This window comes from Bos grunniens, chromosome X (assembly GCF_055505025.1).
Source record: "Bos grunniens cultivar Pamir isolate PY7600 chromosome X, Bosgru_T2T1.0, whole genome shotgun sequence".
NCBI lineage: Eukaryota > Metazoa > Chordata > Mammalia > Artiodactyla > Bovidae > Bos > Bos grunniens.
The window spans coordinates 57,910,901-57,925,677 of record NC_141194.1 but is presented as its reverse complement, the minus strand read 5'-3'; the positions used below and the strand labels follow the sequence as shown (position 1 = coordinate 57,925,677).

Sequence of the window (14,777 nt, the reverse complement as noted above, 5' to 3'; positions counted from 1 at the left end):
ATTAAAATAATCAAGTGGAGATGAAAGGTTTAAGATCTGTTACAACAAAATGATATGTGATTCAAATAGAGGTTTGTGGCTGTATTCCATTGACATGTACCAAGGAGCAAATGAAGAGTAAGTGACAATTTAAGCAAGGTCAGAGTTTTATAGGGTAGCAGGAAAGATGTTCTTGCTGTTTTCGATTAGGCAGCAGTTTTCTTCTTTAACTGCAAGTCACAGTTGGAGGTTGTTCCTGGTTGTGTGCTGTTTGCTTGGGTTGATTGATGCAACCTCAATAAACAAGAGAGCAGTATTTTCTGAGAAAAGTTTTTGCAAGCCTTGTAGCCAAAGTTTGCAACGTGGGGGAGGTAGAAAGGAAAGGAAGGAAGGAAGGAAGGAAAGGACGGGAAAAAAACGAGAGGAAAGGAAAGCAAAGGAAGGAAGAGGAAAGGAAGAAAGAAAGGGAGAAATTGGAGACCTTTCATCATGCCTGTTTTAGTCCTTTCACAGTCCCCTTGGCCAAACTGAATTCTTTTTCACTGCTGGACCATCTAGAAAAAGATATAGACAGATATAGATATGGATGTGGATATGGATATAGATATAGATATAGATATAGACATAGTATAGATATAGATATGTTCAGCCAGACTCCTCAGGAGCTAGAGTTAAAGGAACTTCTTGAGAAGAGTTGGAAGAGGCTTGTTCTTTGGCTTTTTGTTTTCCTTAATCGTGGCTTGAATCATCTGCTTGGTACTGCTGTTTTGATTAGATGTGATAAGACTGACTTAATGAGGAGTCACTAGCCCTTGAGGGGGGAAAACGTGTAAGGAAGACAGCCCTACTTGGAATCTATAGGAAAAGATGTCCCATCCCTTCTACCTGAAGCTGACTCAAAATGTCCCGAGAGGTAGGACAATGTCATTCAGTTATCAAATGTTTTAGTTATCTTCACAGATGTGTTAATACATCAAAAAGGCACAGTAAAGGTTTCTGGGATTCCACTGGATTCCACTTGCAGCAGTTTTCAGCAGTGACAGTGCATGTTCTCCCCCTAGTGCCAGAATGATTCCAGTTGATGATGGGAGACAGCCTTTTGTCTGGGAGTTTCTGTATTTATCAAGCAAGTATGCCAATACTTTTAATGGTATCAGTGAGTGGCTCAGGTGAATTCATAGATGATGGCATGGAATACTCAGGCATTACATCCAGGAACTGTGTAATTGTGTGGTCTACAGGGTACCCCTCAGGTGATAGCTGCAGCATAAAATCCATCCCGAGCAATGAAGAGTCCTTAAAAACTGGTGTTTTTTCTATCAGCTTCTTCACACAATTTCTCTTCATCATCAGTGGCAATGGATGTTTTTCAGAAGGGTCTACCTGCCCCTAACCTAAGCTGTTCTTCTGGTTTAGATGATAGCTTATGGTGAACGGTGGCAGATTCATGATCTCCAAAGAAGGTTTAGCTTTGGGACCAGGGACCAGGGTTGATCACTCAAGAGCTTTTGTGTAGCAGAGTTTTATCAAAGTATGAAAAGGGACAGAGAAAGCTTCTGACATAGACATCAGAAGGGGGACAGAGAATGCCCCCTCACTAGTCTTAGCAAGGGAGCTATATACTTTTTTAATTGGTTATTACAGTAAATCAAAAGAATGACTCAAGGTTGTAAAGGTCTTCCTAGACCAACTCCCATAATTTACATTTTAAGATGACAGGATTAGAACTAACAGTAGAAAGATCTTACCAGACCCACTCCCATAATGTACATTGTAAGATAACAGGATTAGTCATTAGGTCCTCAGGAAGGAGAAACATATCCTCAAGCAGGATACATTGTTGTTATGTAATCCTTAGTACAGAGTTTAAGCTGAGTTGTTTTGTTGTACAATCATCAGCTCTAGGCTTAAAGAAAAAAAAAATGTTTTATGAATAAAACAAACAAACACGTTTGTCCTTTTGTCCTCCTTGAGAACTCCAGACCCCTATCTCCTCTTTGAGAACACCAGATGCTCTCTCCTCTTTGGGGATCCCGGACTTTTATCAACCTACCTAGAAATTGACTCTCTCATTCCCCGCTTTTCTTTTAGGAGAATGATGTTGCCAAGGGAAAGGGGCGTCGTTTTTCGTTCCATAACTACTTCCTGCTGTTGAGGGGCATCATTCCTAAATTGTTGAGGCAACATATTCTCCTAGCCCTCATATTGAGGGTCTCTGATCTAGGGGCCCCACGTAATAGTTGAAGGAGGCTGTGGCACTCCTAGGAGCCTGGACAACCATTTGTAACTTAAAAGCTTTCAGACGGTTAGAAACAAATCCAGTTACACAGTTGCAGATGCAGGGAGCAAACAGTAAAAACAGAACAATTAGAATTATTACAATTAAGATAGTTTTGACTATGGGGAGCTAGTTAACCTTTCCCAAAGTGAGGTGACTGAAGCTTCAAGAGAATCCATAGCCTGAATCATCTTGTTCGTGTGTTTAGTATATGAGTAGCATTAGTACTCACATCTGGTATATGTGTGCAACTTTGGGTATGAATAATGGCACAAGTTCCTCCTTGTGCGGCTGTTAGAATATCTAAGGCCAATCTCTTTTGTAAAACCACCTTTCTAATTTGTATTTGTTTAGCAACAAGGGCTGAACTAGCTTTGTGAGAATCTTGTAAAGCCTGTTGAGTTAAGTTAGTCAGAGCATCAACTCGTAGCATAACATCTGTGTCCCCAGAGAGGGGATGGATATTGCAGCCAGATAATCATACCAGTGAAATACAGACCTTGCCCAGCGAGTTTTAAGGTGCAGCAGATCAGCAGGATTCTCTGGAAGCTCTGAAAATATGAAGCCACGAGTAAAAGCTAGACCTAGGGTACACCTCCCTATCCAGCCAGGGGGAAGCCATGCCCATAGATAAGAGCCACATATCCAAAAGGTCCTGTTGGGAGCAAACCAGCGTGACTGAGGGATCCAGTCCCAATGAGTTCCTGGCCAGGCAAAAGGAGGGCCTGAACTGGAATTGGAAAACACAGGAATGATGACATTGCATATTTCTTGAGGCAAAAATCCCAATTGTTTCCGATCCTTTTAATTAAGTTGTCAGCTAACTTCTGGGGATGGCTCTATTTGTTCCCAGCTTATGGGAGCATTAGGTAGTAGGCGTCCCTTTTCAGGAGTTAGCCATATGACCTCATCCCATATTTGATAAACATTAGGCAGGAAACCATGAGATCTAGACCCATTTACTTTCTTAATGTTCAGCAAAATAGACATTAAATCAAGATACTGTATGATCAAAGTTGAAAGTCACATTATATCCATAGTTAAGGTACAGAGTGTTACACCAGTCCATTTTAGGATTGCTAGATGTCATCAGATTAAAGAGAAGCATCACATGTGATTGTTGTTGGTGAAGATATTTTCACAGAGTTGAAGAAAGTCTTTTCCTTGAAATGGAAAAACCCACCATGGGAACACTTCAACTGATGAAGAGGGGAGCACTCTGCAGACCCAGCAATTAGACCGATTGTGGAATGCAGCATGAGAATGAGCCCAGGACAGAAAGGCGTTGTCTTGAGGGTCAAATGGCAGACTCGGGACGTTTGGAGTCAGCAGAAGCAGGCCCATGTAGATTATCAGGCCCATCTGAAAAGTAAAAGGTAAAAGCATAGAGGATAAAGACGTAAAATGACATGGTTTAGTTTTGGTCAGGGTGCCACTTCTTAACTTGAGTGTGGTGCACCCAGGAATCAATTCCTGGCACCTTGACAGCTGTGGGAGAAGAAAGAATAACCTGGTAAGGGCCTTCCCAGAGGGGCTCGAGAGACTGATCTCCAGATCCCAATGTCTTTTTCAAGACCTCGGTGCCTGGTTCAGAGGCTTGTTTGACTCAGGCTGGGTCAGGAGTCACCTCCCAGAGTTTCCGTAATGTCTGTTGAAAGGCTGAAAGCTGCGTCACATAGTTAATTCTAAGGCTTCGGGGTCTATAACGATGTCTGTGCATAAGAAGGGTCTTCCATAGATACATTCAAAGGGGGACAGTCCTTCCTTTTTAGGGGCAGTCTGAGCCCTCATTAAAGCTATGGGTAGAACTTTAAGCCAATCGTCCTGTGTCTCTTGAGTTAATTTACATAGATGTCTCTTAATAATGTCATTAGCCTTTTCAACTTTTTCTGAAGATTAGGGTCTCCAGGAACAGTGTAAGTGATACTCTATTCCTAGAGCTTTCGACATCCCTTGAGTTACAGCAGCTTTAAAGGTGGAGCGTTATTGCTCTGAACTTTAGAGTTTAAGATCCCACTTACATCATGACAAGTCAGTACAGTAAGATTTCGCCCATTCCTTAACCTCAGGCTTTAATGGATACTGCTTTTGATGTGGAAATAGGTGAGGGTCTTTGAGCTTGATAAGGACAAGAACAGTATTTTGTGCTCAATCCACAGTTTTTCCATCAGCCCACACTTTAGGATTTACATTTTGTTCAATTAATGGGAGAGAAAGAGCAGACTCCATATTCATGAAAACAGAGGCCTGGACCTTCCTCAGTCTGTCCCTCCTGAGAAGGGGTGAGGGGGACTCTGGCATGATCAGAAACTCGTGGGAAAACAGCACAGAGTCCCGGTTGCAGCTTAAAGGATGACTGAATATTTCAGTCATAGCGTTTGGCTCATCCTGACAGTCCCATTACAGTAGTGGATCAGGAGGAAAGCAGACCAGGGGCTTCAGTGAGCACAGAGAAAGTTGCCCCAGTGTCCAAAAGAAAATCGACTGATTGGCCCCCCACAGTTATTAATACCCGGTGTTCCTCGGGTGTTATTAGAACAGGAGCTTGTGTGGGGATCCCTGGGCACCTTCAGTCCTGATTGTCCTGAGAGTCTGACCCCTGAGACCTGTGCCTCTGGGGGCAGTCTGTCCTCCAGGGTGGTCCTTTACAGACCAGACAGGGAGCCAGGGGCGGCTTAGACCCCTGAGAGCAACTTCGCTTGAGATGCCCCTCCTTTCCACAGTAATAGCAAGCCCATCCCTTTTCACCTGGGTTCCTCTGGACATTTTTCTCTTCAGGCTGATTCATAGCAGTTTTCATAGCCATCACTAGAGCCTGAGCCTTTTCTTTGGTTCTTTTCTGTTGTCCTTTCCCCTTCTCATATTCTCTACTCTAATATACTGTCTGAGCCAGCTGTAACAGTGTTTTAAAGACTGATTTGGCCCAAACGCCTGTGTTTGTAACTTACAGCAGATATCTGGAGCTGACTGAGTGACTGAGTGAGAAATCTATCTTTTAAGATCATTCCTCCTCTGCACATTTGGGATCAATGTCAGTAAACTTGTGGAGAGCCTCCCGTAGTCTATCTAGGAATTTACCAGGAGTTTCCTTCTCTACCTGTTCTATGTCAGCCAACTTAGCATAATTTAGAGGCTTAGTTCGAGCTCTCTTAAGCCCTTCAATAATGCAATTGACAAAGTGGGTCTGCTCCTATCTCCCTTCCTCTTTGTGATAATCCCAGTCTGGCTCTGCTGTGGGAACTGCTTGGCTCCCTGTAGGGAGGGCTAGTTCGTGTTCCCTCTTTCCCCTTGTCTCATGTTCAAGCCATTCATCTCCAAAAATAGTAACTTCCCCAAAAACTCAAGCTCTCGAGTCACGAGTCAGCGTCTGTCCCAAGACATACATTACATCTCTCCAAGTAAGCTCATAAAGTAAAGTGAGTCCTGTAAAGGGTTCTATGTACTTTTCTGGATCCTCTAGTCTCCCAGATCTCTCTTTATCTGTTGTACCTCTGGGTAGGAAAAGGGCTTATGGATTTTTATGGATTGGTTATTTTTCCCAGTGGGGGCCTCCTGGAGAGGCAGTAAGTTGTGTGGCTGTTCCTCGGCCCCTCTAGCTACGCTTCACATACGTTCCAAGGGATAGATTAGAGAAACCTGCTTTTTCTCATCCTCATCCTCTTTCTCGTATTTTACCTTAGTTTTGATTATCTGCACCTTCTCTACTTTGACTGTCTGAGTTCCCATTGAAACCAGAGTAGTCTGAGGTTGCATTGGAACTGGGGTTGTTTGAACTTCTATCGAGACTGAGGCAACCCTTCCTGGAGGGGTGCCTTGACCCTCAGCTTGCTCAGTTGTGAGCCCCGGATACAGAGGCAGAGGCAGAGTAAGAGCATAGGAGGGAGCTGAAGGCTTTACACCCAAATCTGTACCCTTAGGACTTAAGTCTGGTATATCTCACAGAGAGAAAAAGAGTAACACATATGGCACTTCTACCCATTTCCCTTGTTTTCTACAGAACCGGTCTAGTTGTAAAACAATATCGTAGTTAAGAGACCCTTCAACTGGCCACCCTTGTCTGCCACCCTCCAATGGATATTGTGGCCATGCAGATTTGCAAAGGAAAGTCAGGTGTGTCTTCTTTATGCTCTGGGGGTCAAACTTATCCCAGGTTTTCAGGACACAATCCAAGGGTATGGGTCTGGAACTTTGAGAGTGGAGGAGGAAATGGCAACCTACTCCAGTATTCTTCCCTGGAGAATCCCAAGGACAGAGGAGCCTGGTGGGCTGCCGTCTGTGGGGTCACACAGAGTCGGACACGACTGAAGCGACTTAGCAGCAGCAGCATCTGTAAGAGGGAAAAAAGTGGCAACCAGCGCCTTTGCTTCTTTCCATCGGAGGTGTCCCTCCCTGCTCTAGATGGGGGTGGAGACAGACTTTCCACCGAAGCTTTTCCTTCCCTAGATGGACTTAGTCTGTCACTTACTGACTCAGGCGCCTTCCCTTCAGCCCGCTCATTCTACCATCAAGGCAAGAGGGAGATGCACCAGGGGTAGACCTGATGGCATCCCAAATTGATTTCTAGTTCCATACCACCACGACCTTTGTTTGATTTGTCCTTTTCCTCTGATGCCACCTGGGGTGTAACAGAGTAGTTTCCTGGAATGTTTCCCAAGCTGGGACTCCTAGGGGAAGCATCTGTCTTACGAGTGCCTGTGCACATTCCTGAGTACAGTCCTGACCACAGTGGAAGTGGTGAGTTATAAAGGGACAAACAACAATCAATATGTCCCTTCTTTGTGTCACCACACCAGTGTATGTGACAGCAAAAGAGGTGGTAGAGGGTCGTGCAGTGAGGAAAAAGTGACTTTTGTCCTCAAGCTATTAGGGCCAATCCTTCCAGCTCATTTTCACAGATTCCACAAAAGGAATATCTAAGGAGTTGAGACAGAAGGCACTGGAGAGCTTTCTCTGGTCTGCTAAGAGCTAGCACTACCGAAGGAAGAAGCCCATTGTACTTCCAGTCTGGAATTCCTGACCTATGTTCTTAGAAACCTCATGCTCTCTAGCAGCACTTCCATCCATGTAGTTCGGAGGCACAGGTATGGCAAGGACTCGCTTTTAGGACTCTGGCCCCATATGGAAGCAGTCAAGAGAGAGACGCCGCTGAAGCTAGAGTTTCACCTAGTTCCCAAAGGTGCTGCTGGAACTAGAGTTCCACCTCATTCCTGAACGTGCTCCTAGCAAGTCTGGGTTCCCCATGGCTACCAAGCTTGGGGTCTAAGTAAAAGTACACAGTAATGGCATGGATCACAAGTCCCTTGAAAGTCTATGATCTGACGGATTAGGTTAGTAGTTCTAATTCCCCATGCAATTACGAAATGGTGGAAGAGACCAGGAAAAGGTGACCAAGAAAGGAAAGTTCAGCCCACATGCTTTGCCCTTTTCTGGCCACTCCCCTCGCAGGGAAGTTGGGTGTCTCTTGGCATCGGCAGGTGGGTATAAACTCCCAAAAAGGCTCCCTTTTTGGGGGCTGTCTCAGTCATTACGAGGCACCATGAAACTGCAGAGTAGGGCTCAGTGCTCATTTCATACTCATTTCAGTACGTCTCTTTCATTCTACATTCACACAGACAGGCACAGCATAGAGTTAGGAAAATAAAGCAGAAAACGTGTATACTGAGAAAGTAAAGACTAGAGCTCTGAGTGTTTTTACCTTGTCCTGAAGATCCTGGACGAAGCCCCAAGATGTTAGCTTACAGTGAACGGTATCAGATTCATGATCTCCAAAGAAGAAGATTTAGCTTTGGGACCAGGGACCAAGCTTGATCACTCAAGAGCTTTTGTGTAGCAGAGTTTTATCAAAGTATGAAAAGGGACAGAGAAAGCTTCTGACATAGACATCAGAAGGGGGACAGAGAATGCCCCCTCACTAGTCTTAGCAAGGGAGCTATATACTTTTTTAATTGGTTATTACAGTAAATCAAAAGAATGACTCAAGGTTGTAAAGGTCTTCCTAGACCAACTCCCATAATTTATATTTTAAGCTGACAGGATTAGAACTAACAGTAGAAAGATCTTACCAGACCTACTCCCATAATATACATTGTAAGATAACAATAAGAGAGTCAGAAGGTCCTCAAGAAGGAGAAACATGTCCTCAAGTGTGATACATTGTTGTTATGTAATCCTCAGTACAGAGTTTTAGCTGAGTCGTTTTGTTGTATTATCATCAGCTCTGGGCTGAAAGGAAATAATGTTTTATGTGACTAAGACAAAGGAGTGTCAGCTCAGTTCTGTTCAGTTCAGTTCAGTCGCTCAGTCGTGTCCGACTCTTTGCAACCCTATGAATCACAGCACACCAGGCCTCCCTGTCCATCACCAACTCCCAGAGTTCACCCAGACTCACGTGCAATGAGTCAGTGATGCCATCCAGCCATCTCATCCTCTGTCGTCCCCTTCTCCTCCTGCCCCCAAGCCCTCCCAGCATCAGAGTCTTTTCCAATGAGTCAACTCTTCGCATCAGGTGGCCAAAGTACTGGAGTTTCAGCTTTAGCATCATTCCTTCCAAAGAAATCCCAGGGCTGATCTCCTTCAGAATGGACTGGTTGGATCTCCTTGCAGTCCAAGGGACTCTCAAGAGCCTTCTCCAAGACCACAGTTCAAAAGCATCAATTCTTCAGCCCTCAGCCTTCTTCACAGTCCAAATCTCACATCTACACATGACCATAGGAAAACAATAGCCTTGACTAGACAGACCTCTGTTGGCAAAGTAATGTCTCTGCTTTTGAATATGCTATCTAGGTTGGTCATAACTTTCCTTCCAAGGAGCAAGCGTCTTTTAGTTTCATGGCTGCAGTCACCATCTGCAGTGATTTTGGAGCCCAAAAAGATAAAGTCTGACACTGTTCCACTGTTTACCCATCTACTTCCCATGAAGTGATGGGATGGGATGCCATGATCTTCGTTCTGAATGTTGAGCTTTAGGCCAACTTTTTCACTCTCCACTTTCACTTTCTTCAAGAGGCTTTTTAGTTCCTCTTCCCTTTCTGCAATAAGGGTGGTGTCATCTGCATATCTGAGGTTATTGATATTTCTCCCGGCAATCTTGATTCCAGCTTGTGTTTCTTCCAGTCCAGCGTTTCTCATTATGTACTCTGCATAGAAGTTAAATAAGCAGGGTGGCAATATACAGAATTGATGTACTCGTTTTCCTCTTTGGAACCAGTCTGTTGTCCCATGTCCAATTCGAACTGTTGCTTCCTGACGTGCATACAGATTTCTCAAGAGGCAAGTCAGGTGGTCTGGTATTCCCATCTCTTTCAGAATTTTCCACAGTTTATTGTGATCCACACTGCCAAAGGCTTTGGCATAGTCAATAAAGCAGAAATAGATGGTTTTCTGGAAGTCTCTTGCTTTTTCCATGATCCAACCGATGTTGGCAATTTGATCTCTGGTTCCTCTGCCTTTTCTAAAATCAGCTTGAACATCAGGAAGTTCACGATTCACATATTGCTGAAACCTGGCTTGGAGAATTTTGAGCATTACGTTACTAGCGTGTGAGATGAGTGCAATTGTGCAGTAGTTTGAGCATTCTTTGGCATTGTCATTCTTTGGGATTGGAATGAAAACTGACCTTTTCCAGTCCTGTGGCCACTGCTGCATTTTCCAAATTTGCTGGCACATTGAATGCAGCACTTTCACAGCATCATCTTTCAGGATTTGAAATAGCTCCACTGGAATTCCATCATCTCCACTAGCTTTGTTCGTAGTGATGCTTTCTAAGGCCCACTTGACGTCACATTCCAGGATGTCTGGCTCTAGGTCAGTGATCACACCATCGTGATTATCTGGCTCGTGAAGATCTTTTTTGTACAGTCCTTCTGTGTATACTTGCCACCTCTCCTGAATATCTTCTGCTTCTGTTAGGCCCATACCATTTCTGTCCTTTATAGAGCCCATCTTTGCATGAAATGTTCCCTTGGTATCTCTAATTTTCGTGAAGAGAACTCTAGTCTTTCCCATTCTGTTGTTTTCCTCTACTTCTTTGCATTGATCGCTGAGGAAGGCTTTCTTATCTCTTCTTGCTATTCTTTGGAACTCTGCATTCAGATGCTTATATCTTTGCTTTTCTCCTTTGCTTTTCGCCTCTCTTCTTTTCACAGCTATTTGTAAGGCCTCCCCAGACAGCCATTTTGCTTTTTTGCATTTCTTTTCCATGGGGATGGTTTGATCCCTGTCTCCTGTACAATGTCACGAACCTCATTCCAAACTTCATCAGGCACTCTGTCTATCAGATCTAGATGCTTAAATCTGTTTCTCACTTCCACTGTATAATCATAAGGGATTTGATTTAGGTCATACCTGAATGGTCTAGTGGTTTTCCCTACTTTCTTCAATTTAAGTCTGAATTTTGCAATAAGGAGTTCATGATCTGAGCCACAGTCAGCTCCTGGTCTTGTTTTAGCTGACTGTGTAGAGCTTCTCCATCTTTGGCTGCAAAGAATATAATCAATCTGATTTCGGTGTGGACCATCTGGTGATGTCCATGTGTAGAGTCGTCTCTTGTGTTGTTGGAAGAGGGTGTTTGTTATGACCAGTGCATTTTCTTGGCAAAACTCTATGAGTCTTTGCCCTGCTTCATTCCGTATTCCAAGGCCAAATTTGCCTGTTACTCCAGGTGTTTCTTCCTACTTTTGCATTCCAGTCCCCTATAATGAAAAGGACATCTTTTTTGGGTGTTAGTTCTAAAAGGTCTTGTAGGTCTTCATAGAACCGTTCAACTTCAGCTTCTTCAGCCTTACTGGTTGGGCCATAGACTTGGATTACTGTGATATTGAAGGGTTTGCCTTGGAAACGAACAGAGATCATTCTGTCGTTTTTGAGATTGCATCCAAGTACTGCATTTCGGACTCTTTTGTTGACCATGATGGCTACTCCATTTCTTCTGAGGGATTCCTGCCCGAGTAGTAGATATAATGGTCATCTGAGTTAAATTCACCCATTCTAGTCCATTTGAGTTCGCTAATTCCTAGAATGTCGACATTCACTCTTGCCATCTCTTGTTTGACTACGTCCAATTTGCCTTGATTCATGGACCTGACATTCCAGGTTCCTATGCAATATTGCTCTTGACAGCATCAGGCCTTGCTTCTATCACCAGTCACATCCACAGCTGGGTATTGTTTTTGCTTTGGCTCCATTCCTTCATTCTTTCTGGAGTTATTTCTCCACTGATCTCCAGTAGCATGTTGGGCACCTACTGACCTGGGGAGTTCCTCCTTCAGTATCCTCTCCTTTTGCCTTTTCATACTGCTCATGGGGTTGTCAAGGCAAGAATACTGAAGTGGTTTGCCATTCCCTTCTCCAGTGGACCATATTCTGTCAGATCTCTCCACCATGACCTGCCCATCTTGGGTTGCCCAAGGGTATGACTTAGTTTCATTGAGTTAGACGAGGCTGTGGTCCTAGTGTAATTAGATTGGCTAGTTTTCTGTGAGTATGGTTTCAGTGTGTCCTGCCCTCTGATGCCCTCTTGCAACACCTACCGTCTTACTTGGGTTTCTCTTACCTTGGGCACAGGTGGCTGTGAGCGGCGCACTAAGCGCAGGCGGCTGCGACTGGTGCTTTAAACATGGCCAAGAGGAGCTACCCCACGTCCGAGGTCAGGGGCAGAAGCCAGGAGGATCCCATGGCTGAAGGGCGGCGGCCAAGAGGAGTTACCCCACGTCCGAGGTCAGGGGCAGCGGCCGAGAGTGCCAGACTGTGACGGTGCAGGAAAGGCTGAGAGGAGCTACCCCGCATCCGAGGTCAGTGGGGGCGGCCGAGAGGAGCTACCCCACATCTGAGGTAAGGGGCGGCAACAAGAGGAGTTACCCCGTGTCCAAGGTCAGCGGCGGCGGCTGGAAGGAGCTACCCCACGCCCCCAAGCCCGAGGCCAGGGGCATCGGCCGGGAGGAGCTACCCCATGCCCCCACGCCTGAGGCCAGGGTTGGCGGCCGGGAGGAGCAATCCCACTCCCGAGGCCAGGGGCGGCGGCTGGGAGGACCAACCCCACGTCCTAGGAGCCATGGCTGCTCGGGTGCAGGAGGGTCTAGAGGAGCTATCCCATGTTGAAGGTCAGGAAGGGCAGTGGTGAGGAGATACCCCTCGTCCAAGGTAAGGAGCAGCGGCTGCGCTTTGGTGGAGCAGCCGTGCAGAGATACCGCACGCCCAAGGTAAGAGAAACCCATCATAAATATGGAATGCTAAAACTAAAGCTGGTAAAGCCCTTGGACAGTTTTCCATGGCCACAAATACGACCATTCACTTTAATATATGGAAGATCAACCCCAGCTTGGACTCACAGTTTATCTACTTATTAATTCACATGAGGCCAGCCCATATACTTGAGAATCTCACCCGCAATTTGGGATTCTACCATTTTTACAAGCTGATAAGATTAATTATTTGAAAGCACTCATACAACACTTCCAGCTTTATCACACAGATATGAGCAAATCTCCCAAACACTCACCTAAACAGCCTTTCTGTGATCTGCAACCTGGAGACTCCTCAGTCTTCTGAAATAAGCATAAGAAAAATCTGCCCTTGAGCCTAGGTTAAAAAAAGAAAGAAAGAAAGAAAAAAGTTTACCAGGTACTATTAACAACTAACATCAGTACAACTCCAGAGTGTTGATCCTTGATTGTTCCTCATCACAACCCCCTGTGTACTGGGTATCCACTCCATCTGAAGACCTTAAATTGAGGATTCTTAGGAGCCTTCCAGGTGTCACTGACTTCAGAAAGTGGACAGATTCCTCCCCAAGACGACAGAATAACATTAATTTTTTGTTTCTCTAGGAATTTTCCCTCCCCTTTTACTAATAATATTGCCTACCATTATATTCTGATGTCTTCCAGCACATCACTGTGAGCTCCCCTTATTTTTATTGTACTATTTTTTAAACTCCTGTGGTCTCCTTCTGCCACTTAAGGAAAAACATCTGACATTCCCCATCACACCCTGCAGACAAAAGAAACAAATGCTATTTTTCAGTTTCGCTTAGAGCATTAATCACAACCTCCAGACGTTAAAAACTGGACACTGACCTCATCTCAGCAAAATACTCTGCAGTTCAGTTCAGTCATTCAGTCGTGTCCGACTCTTTGCCACCCCAAGAATCCCAGCACGCCAGGCCTCCCTGTCCATCACCAACTCCAGGAGTTCACTCAGACTCACGTCCATCGAGTCAGTGATGCCATCCAGCCATCTCATCCTCTGTCGTCCCCTTCTCCTCCTGCCCCCAGTCCCTCCCAGCCTCAGAGTCTTTTCCAATGAGTCAACTCTTCGCATCAGGTGGCCAAAGTACTGGAGTTTCAGCTCTAGCATCATTCCTTCCAAAGAAATCCCAGGGCTGATCTCCTTCAGAATGGACTGGTTGGATCTCCTTGCAGTCCAAGGGACTCTCAAGAGGCTTCTCCAACACCACAGTTCAAAAGCATCAATTCTTCGGCACTCAGCCTTCTTCACAGTCCAACTCTGACATCCATACATGACCACAGGAAAAACTATAGCCTTGACTAGACAGACCTCTGTTGGCAAAGTAATGTCTCTGCTTTTGAATATGCTATCTAGGTTGGTCATAACTTTCCTGTCAAGGAGCGAGTGTCTTTTAGTTTCATGGCTGCAGTCACCATCTGCAGTGATTTTGGAGCCCAAAAAGATAAAGTCTGACACTGTTCCACTGTTTACCCATCTATTTCCCATGAAGTGATGGGACCGGATGCCATGATCTTCGTTTTCAGAATGTTGAGCTTTAAGCCAACTTTTTCACTCTCCACTTTCACTTTCATCAAGAGGCTTTTTAGTTCCTCTTCACTGTCTGCCATAAGGGTGGTGTCATCTACATATCCGAGGTTATTGATATTTCTCCCGGCAATCTTGATTCCAGCTTGTGTTCTTCCAGTCCAGCGTTTCTCATGATGTACTCTGCATAGAAGTTAAATAAGCAGGGTGGCAATATGCAGCCTTGACATACTCCTTTTCCTCTTTGGAACCAGTCTGTTGTTCCATGTCCAGTTCGAACTGTTGCTTCCTGACCTGCATACAGATTTCTCCAGAGGCAGGTCAGGTGGTCTGGTATTCCCATCTCTTTCAGAATTTTCCACAGTTTATTGTGATCCACACAGCCAAAGGTTTTGGCATAGTCAATAAAGCAGAAATAGATGTTTTTCTGGAAGTCTCTTGCTTTTTCCATGATCCAGAGGATGTTGGCAACTTGATCTCTGGTTCTGCTGCCTTTTCTAAAACCGGCTTGAACATCTGGAAGTTCACGGTTTACGTATTGCTGAAGCCTGGATGGAGAATGTTGAGCACTACTTTACTAGCATGTGAGACGAGTGCAATTGTGCGGTAGTTTGAGCATTCTTTGGCATTGCCTTTCTTTGGGATTGGAATGAAAACTGACCTTTTCCAGTCCTGTGGCCACTGTTGAGTTTTCCAAATCTGCTGGCATATTGAATGCAGCACTTTCACAGCATCATCTTTCAGGATTTGA

General features: G+C 44.9%; 2 long non-coding RNA genes across 2 annotated transcripts in view; one reads left to right on the top strand and one right to left on the bottom strand.

The window, feature by feature from the left end:
• Positions 1–14,777, top strand: part of LOC147340503 (uncharacterized) — a 32,105-nt gene that overhangs the window by 13,008 nt on the left and 4,320 nt on the right. The window contains exon 2 of the long non-coding RNA XR_015158900.1: positions 11,819–12,045. This is a non-coding gene — a long non-coding RNA (uncharacterized LOC147340503). The remainder of the gene's footprint in view (positions 1–11,818; positions 12,046–14,777) is intronic.
• LOC147340504 (uncharacterized) lies at positions 3,198–6,584 on the bottom strand. Its single transcript, XR_015158901.1, has 2 exons — positions 6,476–6,584; positions 3,198–3,619 (listed from the first exon to the last, which is right to left on the bottom strand). It is a non-coding gene; the product is annotated as an uncharacterized LOC147340504 (long non-coding RNA).